Source organism: Lynx canadensis, chromosome F1 (genome assembly GCF_007474595.2).
Source record: "Lynx canadensis isolate LIC74 chromosome F1, mLynCan4.pri.v2, whole genome shotgun sequence".
In the NCBI taxonomy this organism is placed as follows: domain Eukaryota; kingdom Metazoa; phylum Chordata; class Mammalia; order Carnivora; family Felidae; genus Lynx; species Lynx canadensis.
Window position 1 is genome coordinate 65,315,359 of NC_044319.2, and position 6,287 is coordinate 65,321,645.

At 40.7% G+C, this 6,287-nt stretch overlaps 1 protein-coding gene across 3 annotated transcripts in view; it reads left to right on the forward strand.

Annotated features, from left to right (window-relative positions):
• The window catches only part of LOC115505442 (olfactory receptor 10C1-like), a 26,378-nt gene extending 20,404 nt beyond the window's left edge, over window positions 1-5,974 (forward strand). For all 3 annotated transcript variants that reach the window (XR_004343118.1, XR_004343117.1, XR_004343119.1), the window contains one exon: window positions 5,175-5,974. The gene's annotated coding sequence lies outside the window, so the exon portion shown is untranslated. The remainder of the gene's footprint in view (window positions 1-5,174) is intronic.
• The last annotated feature ends 313 nt before the right edge of the window (window positions 5,975-6,287 follow it).

A 6,287-nucleotide genomic window follows, 5' to 3' on the forward strand; every position in this document is an offset into this window, starting at 1 on the left:
GTATGTGTGGTGGTGGGAGGTCATGAAGGTAGAGGGAAGTGGCGGCAGGATTGGCAGAAAAGGGCTGAGGGAAAAATAAAGCAGCTTCACAGTTGTTGATTTTGATAAATCCCCCCAAGTCTCAGACTGTGGAATCCTAACCTCCTGGGTGCCTAGTTGGGACTTCTCTGGAAGTTCCCTTCAGACCAGACACGGAACTGTGGGATCCGCAGAGGGGACGCCTTGTCTGAAGAGAACAGGGCAGCATCTCTACTGAAAATACGTAAAGGAAACTTGCTTTCAAAAGAATTCTTCTGGGCAGCGTTTAAAACAATGGTAGAATGAATGATTTGGGGGGTTTCTTGTTTTTTCCTAATGATGTTGAGACACTTTCTTTCTAAGGCAAAGATGACTTGGTGTTTATTTTAACTTATTTTTAGTGGAAGGAAAAGGTATGTGGGGTGATGTACAGTGACACTGCCCTCCTTCCCAAATCAGTAATCCTCACTAGAGCCATAGAATGTTCTGGAATCTCCACTTATTTCTTTAATATTTATCTATTTATTTTGAGAGATGGAGAGAGAGAGAATCTCAAGCAGGTTCCACACTGTCAGCACAGAGCCACACACAGGGCTTGATCTCATGAACCGTGAGATCGTGACCTGAGCCGAAACCAAGAGTCGGATGCTCGAGGAATTGAGCCACCCAGGCACCTCTGGAATCTCCATTCATTAAATGGAGATGGGCTGTCGACCTTGAGGTTTTTCTGACAGCAATGTAGCCTTGGCTTCAGGTCAGCTCCCTGACCATCCAGCCCAGATCTGGACTACATTCTCTGCTCTGACCTTTGTGGGGGTCCTGAGCGAAGAGAAACCCATTTTAATACTATTAAAGCATGAAAGCTAATCTTATGTGTGGTAACAACAACAACAACAACAGTGGAACAGTGGCAGAACTCAAAGTGTCCCAAGGGTCCCCGGGCAATGTGATTGTTGTTTTCTTGTGGGAGTGGGGTGGGGTGGGGAGAGGCCTGTCCTGGTAAGACAAGCCGACCAGGTTCAAGTCCAGATTAAGCCAGCACAGGATTTACGAAGACTTACTTGGAGCAGACACCATCTGCCGCCAGGAAGTCCCTGAATCACTGAACTTCTGAGTTGGGTGGGGCCTAGGCAGCCACGTGGCCCAAACTCCTCTGTCTTTATGGAAGATAAAAGTGAAGTCAGTGGGTGGGAAACGCCCTGCCCACGGTTACATGGGAATTGAGAAGTCGTCTGGGGATGGAACAGTACCAAGGGTTTCTAACTCTTCCCACTGTACCACTAGGCCACGTGGCCTCTAAGTGGCCTTGACCTGAAGCAGAAAGTCCGTGGCCCTGATTGAGCTCCACACAGCAGGAGAAGGGGCAGTGGTGCAAAGCTGGTGTGTCACGGGTGGTCTGTGGCGGGGTGGGGGGAGGGCCTGCTTGTCACCTCCCACATACAAAGAACGTGGCCTGCCACGGGGTATATACAAGGCTTTCTGTGGCCAGCACTAGGGGCCCGGCCTCCTGCCGTTTCTACTTTGCCTTCCAGAGGTAGGAGTAGGTTCCACCCTTCCCGAAGCCTTCCTGAGCTCCTGCCCAGCTCCATAGTCTCTTATGCAGACCAACCATTTATACTGGGCTATTTGGTGTCCGTTTTCTCACCGAATTTCCCACAGTGGGAAAATGGGTGAATGACTTAGCAAAATCAGTTAGTAGGTGAAGAGTCTGAACTCATTTCAAAAATGTGAACTTTCCTGAGCAAGAGGGAAGAACAACAGTTAACAAAACAGAGTCTGGTTGTGCTGAGTTTTCACTTTCTCTGCCACCCCTGCCATCTGTGGACCTTTCCGAGCCTGTGGGAACCCAGAAGGGACTTTTCCTTAAATGTAGGCTAATTGCAGAACAGACTTTTAAACATGATTCACATGAAACTGCAGAGTCATTACTGGCAAAGTGTTTTGCTCTCTACAATCATAAGGTCTAAAAATAAGAAATTATAGGTAACAACTCCAGGTCTCTGCCTCACTTAGTGAACAAGTCACAACACGTTTGAGTTTTCCCAAACACGGGGCATTGATTAGCCGTGGCATAGATGAGGCTCAACAGCTCGCCTGGAATCTTCGCAGGTAAACCGTAACCACAAGTAATGAATTTTATCCTAGTGAGGACGTGCGTCCAAGAACTACCTAAACGACAAAGCTTGAGGGCAGGACCTGGCAGTTTGCGTTTCAACAAGCCTCAAGATGCTTTGGAGCAAAGTCAAATCAGAACCACTGATCTGATCTGATTGGTGAAATTGGGAGATGTTGTGGGAATGTGTGGCCCACCCGTTCGCTCTGCTCCCGTCCTGGGTCCCCCCCCCCCACCACCACCACCACCAGTTTGCATGTTCTCTCTGCCAGGGAGTGGAAGGGAACTGTCCTCATGGATGACGTCCAGTAATCAGACGGGGAAACCATAAGCAAACTAATCATAGCCACTGTCAAAGTAAGATATTCGAAAGCCCTCTCCTGAGTAAATAATGCATCAGGCTGATAAATCATAAGTAAGGATATAAAACATTTCATGAGAGTAATTAACACAACCCACCCACTGAAGGCACATGAAATCCAGATCAACTTTAAGCACGCACGAATTAAACTCATTCCAGGCTGTAAAATAAGGCACACTAAAGTTGTGTGCCCTTTGTTCTGGAGATCTACTGCACAGCACGGGGACCGTACTTAACGATACTTTATTGTATATTTGAAATTTGCTAAGAGAGATCTCCAGAGTTCGCTCCACAAAAAAAAAAAAAAAAAAAAAAAAAGGAAAAAGAAAGAAAGAAAATAGTAAGTATGTGAGCTGATGGATATTTAATTAGCTTGATTGTGGCCATCATTTCACAGTGACTTCCTTATCCGTGATTCCAGGAAGCCGTGGTCAGCCATGGTCTGGAAATAGAGGATCCTCTCTCTGACGGATCATCAGATGGCCACTAGTAGACTGACGCTGTGTCACAACGCCTCCACCCTTCACCTCCTCCATCTCATCACGTAGGCATTTTATCATCTGACATCCATCCTCACAAGAAGGAGGGAGAGTGCAAGATAGTCAGGTGTTTTGAGACAGAGAGAGATAGAAACCATACTCATATAACTTCTAGCCCAGTATATTCTCATAATTGTCCTATTTTATCATTAGCTATGGTTGCTAATCTCTTACCATGCTTAATTTATAAATCAAACTTGATCCTAGGTATTATGTACAAGAATAAATATAATAATGTATTTGCAATTTCAGGCATCCACTGGGGTCTTGCAACATATTACCTACAGATCAGAAGGGGCTATTGCACTTGTAAACTGAAACATCAAGTTGTACACCTAAATACACGCAATTTCTACTTGTCAATCATATGTCAATAAAGCTGAAAATAAGTTAAAGTAAGCCTCAACACAGTTAAGAGAGTTAATATTATATAGATATTTTTTATAAATTTTTATTTTATTTTATTTTTTAACTTTTAATATTTTTAATTTGAGAGAGAGAGAGAGAGAGAGAGAATGTGCATCAGAGTGAGGGAGGGGACAGGGAGAGAGAGAAAGAAACTTAAGCAGACCCCATGCTCAGGGCAGAGCCCAATGCAGGGTTCCATCCCATGACCGTGGGATTCTGAACTGAGTCAAAATCAAGAATGGGACATTCAACCAAATGAGCCACCCAGGTGCCCAATAGATGGGTTTTTAAATTATAACATAGTTTAGTTTGTAATAAATAACTATATGATAAATTTTAAATGTCCATATGTTTGACATTTTAAAGGGCACTTCTAAACAACCTATGAATCTAAGAAGAAATTGTAAAAGAAAGTGGAAAACTTTCAGACCCAAGGGATAATAAAATTAATCATACTTTCAAAACTTCAGGATGAACTTATAGTGCTTCTTGGAGAGAAATTCATAACCTTAAGTGTTTACATTGTAAGAGAAGGAATGTGCAAAATTGATCTAAAATAGGAACTTAGAAAACTAATATCAGGAGAAAAAAAAACAAGGAAAAGAAGAAAAAGATAAATATGGGAACAGAAATTAATACATAAAGAATAAACAAAGAGGATATATAAATTAAAGAGTTGGTTCTACAGGGTGCCTGGGTGGCTCAGGTCATGATCTCATGGTTTGTGAGTTTGAGCCCCAAGTGGACATTCTCTCTGTTTGGGATTCTCTCCCCATTTCTCTCTGCCCCTGCCCTGCTCACCGTCTCTCTCTTTCTCAAAGTAAATAAATAAACCTAAAAAAATAAAGAGTTGGTTCTAGGAAAAAAAATACAACAATTAAAATAATATAAGGGGAAAAACAAGTAAAGAAGAAAAAGATAAATATGGGAGCAGAAATTAATATAATAAAAATACAACACAGAGGATATATAAATTAAAGAGTTGGTTCTAGGAAAAATAATAAAATAATTAAAATAATATCAGGAGGAAAAAAAACAAGGGGAGAAAGAGAAAGATAAATACAGGAGCAGAAATAATAATATAAAAAAATACAACAAAGATATATAAATTAAAGAATTGGTTATAGGGAAAATGTAATGAAACAATTAAACTCCTGATAAGACTAACAAACAATAAAAGGGAGAGGGGGTAAGAATATGGATATTAAAAATGAAAAATGGATAAACTGCAGGTTTAAACCACAAAGTTTAAGTTGATAACTATTGTTTAAAGTATTTTTTTAAGTTTATTTATTTTGAAAGAGAGAGAGAGAGAGAGAGAGAGAGAGTGCATGGGAGGGGTAGGGTCAGAGGGAGGGAGGGAGAGAGAAAGAGAGACAATCCCAAGCAGGCTCTGCACTGTCAACACAGAGCCCAAGGCAGCTCAATCCCACGAACCATGAGATCATGACCTGAGCCAAAATCGAGGGCTGGACTATGAACCAACTGAGCCACTCAGGCGCCCCCCAGATGATAAGTATTAACAATATATGCCAATTAATTAAAACGTAATTAGCTAGACCCATTTTCGGGAAATTTAAAATCACCAATGTCAAGTTCGGAAGCACTAGAAACTCTTAACAGTGAATTAGTTAAAAATATTACTGTAAAAGAAAATGTCAAGCCCAGATAGCTTAACAAGTGAGTTCCACCAAATATTGAAGAAAACGGTAACTCCTACTTTTAACCCCTGCAGAGAACAGAAACCTGGAAATTCCACTCAGCGATGCATTTTATGAAGCTCGCCTGATGCCTGATGCTGATTCCAAAATAAACAAAACCAGTGGAAGAAGGAGACTCAGAGGCCGACTCACTCGTGAACATCAGTGCAAAATTCTCCCTCCACGTACTCCTGAGCCAGATTCAGTCCTGTGCACTAAGTGGTTACGGCTGAGTTTGGTTTATCTCAGGAATTCAAGATTGATCTAACATTTGAAAAAGTGAACAATGTAATTTATCATATTAACAGATTGAAAGAGAAAGAATGATTATCTCTTTGATGCGGCAATAAGGAAACCATAATCACTCATAAATGTAAAAATAAGAGACAACAGTAAAGCTACAAATAGAAAATACAGTTCTTGATAAAGGCACTTTAAAAAAGTCACGCCGTGGATCTGAGAGTGAACTGTGAAAAGCATTTCCTTTTAAGGAACATTTAAGATCAAGAGCAAAACACGATTAATGGCTAACACAACTTCCATTCAGCGTTGGAGGAGATAGTGGCTATTGCAGCAAATAAACAAAAAAGGTTAAAGAAATTAAAAGAATAAATACTGGGAAAAGCTGTAACTATTGGTAGATGTACTCTTACTTGTGTTGAAGCATCATAACCACAGATAAATTATTAAAATTAGTATGGAGTGTCGACCAGCTTTGCTGGATACAATTCAATTCAAAAAGCCAATGTCATTATTGCATAATGACAACAATCGTAACATATAATTAAAGAGAATTCACAACAGCAATAAAAAATATATAAAGTACTTAACAAAAGATGTTCAAGACTTTTGGAGAAATTCTTGTGAATTTGTATTCAACATCATTACCTAACACTTCTATGTAAATGATGAGACTGAACACATTTGTGTGAAGGGAAATCAATATTAGGAAAACCTCTCCTTACCCTGTATTGGCCTTTTGATAAGACAAAATCTCATACAAGTTCCGGAAGTGGTGTTCATGGAATTTGACAACCTTCCCCAAGGTCATTCTCCAAGGTCAAGAGTAATCATGACATTCAAGAAGAAAAAGGGTGACCTTTTTCTTGTTTTGTCACGTGGGGTGACAGGGATCCCATTGTAGATCA